Source organism: Antechinus flavipes, chromosome 3 (genome assembly GCF_016432865.1).
Source record: "Antechinus flavipes isolate AdamAnt ecotype Samford, QLD, Australia chromosome 3, AdamAnt_v2, whole genome shotgun sequence".
Lineage (NCBI taxonomy): Eukaryota > Metazoa > Chordata > Mammalia > Dasyuromorphia > Dasyuridae > Antechinus > Antechinus flavipes.
In genome coordinates this window covers 238,353,583-238,365,753 of record NC_067400.1, presented here as the reverse complement: position 1 = coordinate 238,365,753, position 12,171 = coordinate 238,353,583, and positions in this window count along the sequence as shown.

Below are 12,171 nucleotides of genomic sequence, written 5' to 3'. Positions count from 1 at the left end.
CATTCATCATCACCCAGAAGGATGCAGCCTTTTCTGATCCCTCCAACAACTAGCATTTTCTCTTCCCAACCACCAAAATTCATTTCGCATATATTTATTCTCCATATTCTTATATGTACTCATTGTCTTCTTGAGAACAAGTCTTGGTTGATTAAATATACCAAGAACCCAATACAGTGCCTGGTACATAGTAGACACTTAATAAGAGAATGATTATATTTCTACCATATCTGGGGAGAGGTTTTAAATCTAGATAATCAGGCAGAACAGCCAATCAACATGAGATAATTCAATAAAGATTAAAGTTTATTATTAAGTACTAAAATGAATTAATGTGGCCAATAAACTCTAGAGAATCTTGTAGTCCTTGGATTATTTTCATCTCTCTAGCAAATGAATAATTCTCATGTCCATCATTACAAAAAAAGTATATGGTTTTTAAATATGTTTAATGGCAAAATTTTTATAGTGCCACAGAAGGAGAGCATTTCATAAAAGTCTATCTCTCACTATTTCTATGTATCTCTTTTTGTCCATCTCTCCAAGGTCTCTGTGAGTATATAGCTAACTCACTCTCTCCTTTATTGTCTTCCTTTGAGATTTCATAGCTTTCCTTGTATTTGAACATATATACAAAGAACAGATTTGAAACACTTTAAAATTCCTACCTCCTAATACATCCCCTGACCATATGTCTTCAACAAACTCAATAGGACCCAAGAAGCTCTATTTCAACATCAGGAAAATGGGTTCCACTCATTCTCACTCATTACACCCCCCCTACTCAAAGCATTTTTTAAACATCTATTTTTGCCAAATACTCTGCTAGATGCTTGTGATTAGACACATCCACCACCTTTTAGGAACTTATGGTTTAAAGCTGACCATAAAAGTATAGACAGATATCCTGACTTCATATTTGATGAATACATAAATTAAACATCTTATTTACTTGTATAGAAAAGTCCCTGAAAAGTTACATATACTAAGATCATATATCAGGTAAATATGTAACAAAATTGCAGTGAAGCTTTTTTAAAAGCAAAGAATTTTTGGAATGTGAATTCTCATTCTTTTGTTTATATATTTTGTAAATCTGGATTTCAACATTTTTTTTCAAGGCAGGACATAATTGTAGATTGGTTGAACATATGTGTATCAGAAATAATAAAGATAATAATAATGCTAATTGACATAGAATTGTTTGAGGTCTACAAAATACTTCATATATATTATCTAATTTGAGCCTTATATCAAGGTTATAAAGGAAATCGTATGTCTCTGTGTCATAGATCTGTATCTCTGTGTCATAAATAAGAATTATAGGATAATAGGAATTGTAGTGACCACCAGCTCCATCTTTACAGGTGAGGAAAGTGAGATACAAGAAATATGTAAGAGGCTAAAAGAGGTAATTGTATATGTTCAAAGCTTTACACAGAGATGTGAGTGGAAAGGCAGGAATTCAAGCCCAGTTCTCCTACAGCCCAAATCAGGATTTTTTCCCATGTGTCAGAATTGCCAGTGTTTAGTTAATTACAAGAAGATAGTTCTGGGACTTTCAGTTTGTTATTGCTTCTAGGAAGCAATGAGAATCTAGCAATTTCATCATTTGGGAGGTAAAAAACAACCAATGATCCAAACTCTAGTGAAGGTTGGGTGGAATAAGTGAGGGTAAGGCTTTACAACTCTTACCTTGAAGATGAAAAACAACAACAAAACATGGTTATCTTCATCAGTATGAGAGCATATCAAATAGAGTCTTCTCTACCCATCCCTCTGAGCTTGGGCTAAGTCTTCTGTTGTGTAATTCTTTCAGGCAAAATCAAAAAGCAGCAGGAATGACTGACTGTCAAAACAAGGGAAAGTTTTTGCCTGAAGGAAAATCGAGGCTGTGGTGGTGGCTTAGCTCATGCCAAGCGAAATACCAGTTAGAAGATGTTGCTGGCATGTAATTTAGAGGATAACTCTGTTAATGCTTGAGGTTATTTAGAAAAATACCTTTGGTCATGTGCTTTCCAGAATGCCATGTATTTTCAATGAATCATATTTACCATGCCTGAAGAGTATTAAATTACAATCCTGTATTTGCTTCTTTTAAAATATGCTTCCCCCACTTTTTTTCTGGTTTCTATTCAAATGCAGGAAAAGATCATCTCATTTTTTTTTTGTTTCAAAGAGGAATAATTCTACAGCTAAACAGTTTCTTACAAGGATGAAGGAAGCAAGATCCTAGGGGGAAAGCCTTTTCAATATTGCAATGGCAGCAGTGACATTAGATTACCTTTAATAAGCAGAAAAACAGTATTTACTTGTTCATGCTATAAAGTAATTTGTCCCAGAAGCTTTAAAACTGTACCCAACTTGTAAACAATCTCCTCCCTGCCCCCTCAACAGAAGCAAACAGAATGAGTTCTGATTAATCCGGCAAGGTTATGCCAACCATCTGAACCTTGATGTGTATGTTTGGAGGCATGAGTCACCCTTTCAAACAAGGATTCACAGTGGGGGTTTCCAGCAGTAATGTACTTGGTGCTGGTTTTGCCATTTTAGCTCGGCAAGAATCCTTCTCAGGAGCTGTGCTACCTTGATGGAATGGCATATTAAAGGAGGTGCCCCCTTGAGAGCTCACAGTGAGACATCTCACAAGTGGCTGAGTACAGGTGCACCAGCAATGACTAGGAGTGTCAGCACAATCACATCTCCTGAAAGTGGAAGCATGGGGATGGCAATATAGCTATCTTTGCTATGAAGCCACTGCTGACACCTGGACCATAATGACTGTGAAACTTAGTACTGACCCAAAGCAACAGGAACTTAGAACCTGGCACCGAACATAGGGCTGTTTCAGAGAATAATAATGATTATAATCATAACAAGCTTATATAATATATTTTAATTTGTCAAAGTATTTTTATTTCCTTTAGTATTCATGACCATCCTATAAGGTAGTGAAAATAGTATTTTCAGCTCTTTTATACAGATAACCCTTCCTGTTCACCCCCAATTGCTCTTAATACCTTTCTCTTAGAAAGTATGGTTTATTTATTTTGTATATATTTAAACATTCTTGTTTAAAGCAACATAGTTGCTTCAATCAATAGAAAGTAAGGTCCTGAAGGACAGACTATTCTCACTTTTATCTCTGTTTCTAGCACCTAGCACTGCATGGTACTTAGTAGGTGCTTTATGAATACTTATGATGAACTATGAAAGGCTTGGTTTTTCTCAGGGTTAAGCAATCCTAAAAGACTTTGGGCAGAAAATGCCATCTGGATCCAGAAAAAGATCTAAGGAGATTGAATGTAAATCAGCATATGCTGTATTTACTTCTTTTTTCCATTTTTGTTTTTAAATCTCTCTCATGGTTTTTTCCCTTTTGCTCTGATTTTTCTCTCCCAACATGATTCATAAAATAAGGTGTATTTAAAATAAGAAAATGTATTACAATTAAAAAAACTAAAGGCAAATACTTATTGATTGATTGATGAAAATTTGATGTTCAGGGAGATTAAGAACATCTCAGTAGTACATTATTGAGATAGATTGAGCAATCCTATTTCTTTTCCTCATTATCTTGTGATCATGGTATTGGAAAGAGCACTGGATTTGAAATCAGAAGATATAGGTTTAATTTCAGTTCCATTAGTCAAAATCTCTCTGATTTTGGCCAGATTAACTCAGTCCTTCCATTCCATTCCATTATTTTTAAAATGAGGAGAGTAGACTAAACTACTTCAAAGGTCTTCCCAAATTCTAAATTGAATGAGACTATCATCTATGTGACTTGGTAAATAGAATATTGATTCCAAAGTCAGGAATACCTGAGTTCAAATCTATTCCTAATTACTTGCTAGCTGTGTGGCTCTGGGAAAGCTTACTTACTCTCTGTCTGCCTCAGTTTCCTCAAATGTAAAATGAGAATAACAATAAAATCTACCTTCCAGGATTGTTGTGAAAATCAAATGAGATGATATTCGTGAAGTTCCCAGCATGGTGCCTGGCACATAGTGGGTACTATATAAATTCTAGCTATTATTATTATCTCTGTCAACCCTGGAAACAAATGACCAGAGAACCATAGCTGCTTTGCAACTTCTGTTAACGAGAGAGAGAGAGAGAGAGAGAGAGAGAGAGAGAGAGAGAGAGAGAGAGAGAGAGAATATAGGTTATCAAAATCACAATTAACTCTTAAAGTAAAATAAAACAAAATAAAATAAAACCAAAGAGCTAATAGTGGTTACAAGAAGAAAGCTTTCTTTATTCCATTTGAGTAGTGGGCTAGGGCCCCTTCTACTAGGAGACTCTCTTTCATATAGGCAAATCTTAACAAATATACTAACAGCTATGCCTGAATTGTAGCCCTGATAATGAATAGTAATAGCAACAATGAAGCATGTCTAATTCATCGAAGGAATTCATGACCAGAACATGGGTACTGCAGGTGCTTGTCCAAGCTCAGAGACCATCTGGTTCTGGTGTGAAACAATCCTGGGATTTGGCTGTGGCTAAGTTCATCCAGAAAGCGAGTGCAAGGAATTGTTGTTATGTTAAGCTCAGGGCACAGCTTGCTTGCTGTGCCTTTGCTCTCCTAATGTGGGAGCAGGGAGAAGAAGAGAAAGGGGAAGGAGAGAGAGAGACAGACAGTGACAGAGAGAGAGAGACAGAGAAAGAAGACAGACAGAGAAAGAGAGAGACGGAGAGACAGAGACAGAGAGCTGGGGGACAGGGAAGATATCAGTCATAGTTTCTTAGATTTGACAGTTAACATATGGGGAATGTTTTGACTGTGGCCCATAGGAGATGGAAGCTCATTTGGGAAGAACACCATGATCAGTATTCTTGAAAGGAAAAGAAAAGTTGGAATCAGAAAGCCTCTGACAGGGATAATAGAATTATATTGAAAAAGAAGGGAGGGACAGCTAGGTGGCACAGTAGATAGAGCACCAGCCCTGAGGTCAAGAGGATCCAAGTTCAAATCTGGTCTTAGACACTTAATACTTCCTAGCTGTGTGACCCTGGGCATGTCACTTAACCCCAATTGCCTTAGCCAAAAGAAAAAGAAAAAGAAGAAGAAGAAGAGAAGTCAATTCCCATAACTCCTCAAGAAGTTCAGTGAATTGGCTCCCAGTATATCTAATACTCTTAATGCATGTTAAGGAACAATTACATAAGACATGTATACTCATTTAAGACATAAATAAATTGTTCGAAAGTGGAATGAATAGATATTTCTGTAATCTAGCCAACCCTTCTCCAAGGCAGACTGTGAACAAGATGAAGGCAATGATCAGATGCATGATCCTTCTCTTGTGTATCTCCAAGAGGGATACCTGGCTAGATTCATATCTCTCTTTCTTATCCCCCCATGTCTTTTGTTTAGGGGTACAATAAGTTTAGAAAAAAGCCCCTTTCCTGGTCATTCTTAAGGGGAAGGATAGCCCCAAGCTAACACTGGTCTGTTTGGACCCTTTCCATCAAACGATGTTTGCGCAAAATGCCATCAGAAATAGCAAATATTTTTTAAAAAATAGGAATCAGAAAATTATACAGATTAAAACATACCAGAAAATACACAATAAATAAAAACCTGAGTAGACTTATGTGAATAGATGCAAAGTGGAGTGAGTAGTGCCAGGAAAATAACCTACATAGTGACAATACGCTTGTAGAGATAATCAACTATGGAAAAATTCAGTAGCTGTTATCAACACAAAGATCCACCATAACTCCAAAGGACTTATAATGTAAAATACTATGTACCTTCAGATAGAGACCTAGTGGAATCAGAGCATATTTTTCCAGAATATGTCTAGTATAGAAATATGTTTAGCATGACTTCATATGTATAATGTCTATTCTATTTCTTGTCTCTTCAAAGAGTGAAAGAGAAATGGAAGGGGAGAGAGAATTTGGAACTGAAAACAAAAATACAATTTAAAAAGAATACACAAGAATGAATGAGATCTTTAGATAGGGCAAGATGATATCTCATCTTAAGTCCAGAAAGGTCCCCATCTCATTCAAAGGGAAATTCTCTTTTTAAAGTTTCTAGGGAGGTAAACTAGAAATTAGGGACATGTTGAAGAGCTAGCTTCCCTTATCTGTTGGCAACTTTCAAAGTCTTTTTCTCCTCCTTGCAGTGTCCTTCTATCAGAGTCTTCAGTACCATGTGAGACTCTCCCAAGAAACTCTGTTATACTGGTTCTATCCTTTAAACATTTTCTATATTTAAATTATTTTCTATGTTTAAATCATTTTCAATGCCAACGCAGAGTCCTATCTCCTCCTATATATCAAAGCAGCAGGCTAAATGCCCCTACCCTGGTTGGAAGCTCAAGTTATAATAAGAATGGCTGAAGATGTAAATGTAGCACTTGGAAGTTTACAAAGTATACCACACACATACACTGTTTTTATTTTTATAACAGCCTTGTGCAAGTATTGTAGTAGAAATATCCCTGGATTTGTGGTTGCTAGACTAATAGTTATGTTCTAGCTAACCTATTTAATTGCATTATGTGTCTTTGAGTTGCCCTGTCAGATAGTATTTAAAGGTTATATACCCTGGAAGATAACAAACAGTCTCAGGTTCAAAGCACTCTGTTGCTTCACATCCTGGACTAGGATACTGTTATGTATTTTTGGAAAGATCTGGAGCCCATACCCTAATATCAGCAGGAATTTTGGCTCTGGGGTTTCTGATTGGAAGGATTTACTAAATTTAGGGGAGGTAGAATAGTACAGTGGTGAACTTGATGACTTTAGGGTTGGAGAATCTTGATTTGAATTAGAGATATGCCCATTAATAGCTATGTGACTTTTTGGGGAAGTTTACATACTGGCTCTCATAACCCCCTACAACTCAAGAGCCATGATTTTATGATTTGCCAAGCAGTATCCCACTTTTAAGCATTGGATTCTTTAGCTTCACAGGTAGACTCTCCGAGAGATTTTGTGCAGCATATGCTTCTTGTAGCATAGAATTTTATTTCAAGACACCAGTGTCAATGGTGAAGAGAGGAGAGAGAAATCCCCTCCTCATTTACCTCCCACTCCCAGTCATTCAAAGGAAAAGATGAAAAAGAAGTTCTTAAGGGTGGTGTTCTTTCTTCATAGTTGTTTCTCTTCTAGACTGAGAGGGTATCTGTTAAACTAGCTTTCTGTCAAGATCAGTCCTACTTCTTAACTCTCAATTCCTCCCATTTGCCCATGTTGGTACCCTAGGATATCTAAACATGGGCAAGTCCACTGAATCTTGATTTGACCCTTTCATATATATACCTTTTGCAATGCAAATGAGCTATTCAGTCTGAAAGGAACTCACCCTTCTATTTCATTATCTCTCTTACTGCCTATTACATTTTGTAATTTTATGAGACAAATGGGAAACTCAGTTGATCTAGAATTTTCGGATACCTTTAGTCCTACATCTCCCCTCCATAAACACACACACACACACACACACACACACACACACACACACAATCTCTTGTGAGGCAGATTCTATTTACTGATCTAGCACAATGGTTAGCTAGTGTAAGCAACCCATAAAAGAGTTTGAGAAAGATCCCATTAGCTGACTCAAATTTTAGTTGTACAAAACAAAATATTGAGCTACTGAACTGATTAACTGATAAAAATCACCCCAAAACAATAAATAAGTGAAAGAAAATTAAGTACAAGCACTGAGTGATCATGATGGGATACAGTTCTAGGAGAAATGTGGCAGTACCCCTGAGGCCACCAAGCCTTGGCAGTGCAGTAGTTCCATAGATAATACTGACTGCCAGATAACCATCTATTGGCCTGTAAATCATAAAATTCAAAATTGAGGTGCATACCAGACCAAGTCATAAAATTCAGTATTGAGGAGCATACTAAAATTAGCCTTTCAGTGACATGAAACGCCAGATCTCTGTCTTTTTCCTATAAATTTATCTTCTTGATGGTTCTTTACTAATCCATAATAAATCTTTGTCCCTTAACTTGAGTTTACAAATTCTTTCGCCATACCTGCGACACCAACCTGACGACCCTAACCTTGGTGGGGTTTCTTTCACCCTCAACAATCATCCTTAATGAGTTAATTAATGTTAGCTTCTCTTCCCCAAAGAAGAAGTTTTCTGCCTTTTTTTAAACATGTTTTTTGTATGATGAGGAAAGGGGAACTTGTCAAGGAGGAACATGTAATAGGAGAACCTGGAAGTTTGTTAACTTCATCATTCCCAGTCAATAGGGTGATGAGGGAGGGACCCTTATGCTTCAAGATAGAAATTAAAAAGGCTCATTCTGGCATCTCCCAGGGATACTCCCGGGGATAACCCTTGGGTATTTTTGCCCATTTCTTGCAAGAATCAAAAATAAACCAACTTACTTCTTATACACCTGAGACATTTTTATCTTTGTAACATATTTTTAAAACCAGGCACCTCTAGACTAAGGCCTCGTGACTTTTGTTAATCTCTGTCTTTTATCTAGCTGTGTGATTCTGGGCATTATTTAATCCCATTTGCCTCAATTTCCCCATCTGTAAAATGAACTAGAAAAGCCACTCCAATATTTTTGCCAAGAAAACCCAAAAAGGGGGTCATGAAGAATCAGATATGAATGAAAAACAACTGAATAACAACAACCAGTCCTTTATCTGCCCCTTTGCAGTTCACTGTTATTTTGCTACTCAAGGGTTGACTGTCCTCTCATTAGGGGAACTAGAATTCCAGATGCTCCAATTTTGCTTCCATCTCAAATTTCTGTAGAACAATAATATTTTTTACTGTAGTCTAAAGATCCTCCTCAGTGGGAGTGGGGAATGGAGAGAAGTTATAAAAAACATTCAAAGTACAAATGTGAATCAGGTTTGGAATAGGTCATTTTGTATCCACACAAAAGAGGGAATGCTAAGCAATAAAGAATTACAGAGTAATTACAATTAGCAAAGAGACTAATATTCAAGCCTCATTGGGAGTAAATAGCTTAATCCTACTTAACAGTGGTATTATGAAGAAAATACTTTGTAAATCTCACTTTACAGATATGAGTTATTATTACCAAATGGAATAACCTATGCAAAAACAACTTGAAAGCTGTAGAACATTATACAAAGCAAGATATTATTATGGTACACTGAATCTACCATTAGGAACGTTTTAGTCAGGGTAAAATATCAATACAATGGCTGGACAAGTTGTCAATTCTGGTTTTTTTCTTGTCTTAAGGACCCAATAAGACAGCTTACAGGGATCCTAAAACTATGGCCCGCCGGCCAGATGCAGCAGCTGAGGACTTTTATCCCCCTCACCCAGGGCTATGAAGTTTCTTTATTTAAAGGCCCACAAAACAAAGTTTTTGTTTTTATTATAGTCCAACCGTCCAACAGTTTGAGGGACCCCTGTTTAAAAAGCCTGAGCACCTCTTAGCATAGAGTCTGCCAATCAAATCAGCTTGCCTTTTTATATTCTGTGATTGATATATTTTTAAACTATTTGTTGCTTCTATAGATCTGTAGGCCACTCTTTCTTTTCTTAATGTAGCTCTTTTGTTTAGTCTTTTTGGAGTCATATCTGACTCTCTGTGACCTCATTTGAGGTTTTTTTTTTTTTTTTTTGCCTTTTTTTTTTTTTTTTGCCAAAGATATTGAAATTGTTTACCATTTCCTTCTCCAGTTCACTTTACAGCTGAAGAACCTGAGGCAAACAGCATTAAGAAACTTGTCCAGATTCACACAATAAATGTCTGATGATGGATTTTAACTCGGAAAAATGAGTCTTCCAGACCCCAGGCTCAACATTCTATCCAATGCAACATTTAGCTTTTCCCTTACATTTTCCAAAAGGGGGTCCATGCAGTATGTTGAGAGTTTGCCTCAAACTCAAATTGCACGGGCAGAAATACAACATAAACACTGCTCAACAGCAAATTCCCTCTATGGCAACAAAATCATCTTGGCTTTTTTTTCCCAATTCTGCATCTTTCCTATGATATCACTTACATCATTCTTCCTATATCATCCTTCATTGATAATATATTGCAATTTTCTCACTCAAATAGTGTACCTCTCATTTGTCTTTTGGATAATCTGTTGTATTAATTAATTCATTAAAGGCTGTGATGTTCCATACAGACTGTTGCAGCCTTATAGAATAATAAGAAGGAAAATTACATTAAAAAGATTTGTTCAGGAAGAAACTTGTAGCCATCATGAGCTTAAATTCGTAATAATTTAAAAGTATTCTGGCTTACTCTTCCTTTTCTAGTCATTACTCTGCCCAGTTCATCCTTCATTTTCAGGATCTATCTATTGAGGGACCAGTTCTATGAGTTGTCATTCTAATACAAATAATAATAATAATTACATAATATAATAATAAAATAAGAATAATCTGGTAAATAGACATTCTTCATCTCCTTAACTTTTTCCTTTGTAGTAGTTAAATAAAGAGAAACTTTCTTTTCTCTTCTTTACCTTCCTCCTCCTTCTTTTTCCTCATTCTCCTATCTTTCTCTCTCTTAGTTTTAAAAAATCTCTAAGCAATTATGATTGAACAAAAGATTTAAGGATTCCACTTTCCTCACCCCCTCAAAATCCTCTACTTTGGGACAATAACTAAAAATCACATCTGCTGCAGAAGAAAAATATTCTCATTTAAGAAAAATTTTTCAGCAATAAAAGTCAAGCATTTTTTATAAAGACATTTGAAATAAACCATAGAGAAAAAAATGGATTTTGAAATTACTATTAAGAAATACAACTCTTATGAAGCACTCTAATTTGACTCTGGTCTAGTGTTAGTAGCTTAAAGTTTGTACTCTCTAGGGCACAAAAAACTCTGTATCGATTTTTCTGAGGTAACCTTGTATCCTCAGAAGCTATGTCAGCAGAAGACAAGTTTTGGCACTTTTTCTGAGGCCAGACTTAATACAAAAGGGTTCATCACCAAAATATTGACTATTTGATAATGAATTCTTTGTCCTAGGCAACCCAGGAAATGAAGAAATATACTGAATAGTCTTCATATCTTATGGACCCTTTCGGTTTCTTCAGTAATGGTGATAGATTGACAGAACAGGGGGAAAATACAATTATTTTTAGACCATTTATAAATATTAACTTAAATGTTGGTGCTCTGCATTTGAGATCATTGTCTAGCAACCAATATATGGACAGACTTTTGAAGAAAACTGAATCTCATCAATCCTGTCAGTGTTACTGTAACTAAAACCAGAAGACAAAAAGAAGTTGAAGCTAAATGGAAGGATGACTCACAGGATCTTCATGTGAAAAAAAAAGGCTTTGGGAAAGTTTTTTTTTTTTTAATGGTATCCAAAGGCAACAACAAAAAAAATCATTTCATGGGACATTTAGTAATCTCAAGTTATGGTGATTGATCACAAAATATATTTTCAAAAAAGCTACCATGAAAATAATTACAAGTCATTGATCAATTTCTATTTCAGTGGATGAAAAGGTGAACAAGTTTGACAAGTAACTAAGAATAAATAATAACACATTTTGATACTTGGAGACTCCAGTAAGATGTGAGGATAAGTGGGAGTGAACCAAAAAAAAAAAAAAAAAAAAAACCATGATGTAGGACTAATGAATGAGAAAAAAAACAAAGTCTTTTAGATTACACAGAAACCTCACATTTATACTTTCATTGTGAAAAGATTCAGTCAGTCCACTAGCATTTGCTAAGTGCCTACTCTATGCCAAGCACTGTGCTATGTGTTGGAGATTGCAAAGAAAAAAGATGATTCTTTATCTCGAGAAATTAAGAGTGTAATGCAAGAGATTATGTAACAATTATGCACAAATAAGATATGAAGGGGAAAAATTTGAAAAAAAATAGTATGGAGGCAAAAAAGAAGAAGAAGAAAAAGGAGGAGGAGAAGGAAGAGAAAGAGGAGAAAGAGGAGGAGAAGGAGGAGGAGAAGGAGAAGAAGGAGGAAGAAGAGGAGGAGGAGAAAGAGAAGAAGGAGGAGGAGAAGGAGAAGAAGGAGGAGGAGGAGGAGGAGAAGGAGAAGAAAGAGGAGAAGGAGAAGGAGAAGAAGGAGGAGGAGAAAAAAAGAAATTATTCCTGCTAGTCATTAGGAAAGACAAAATATATAAACATGTATATAACATACTGCATATCCCAAAAATCTTAGTGCAGTTTTAAGGTACTAAAG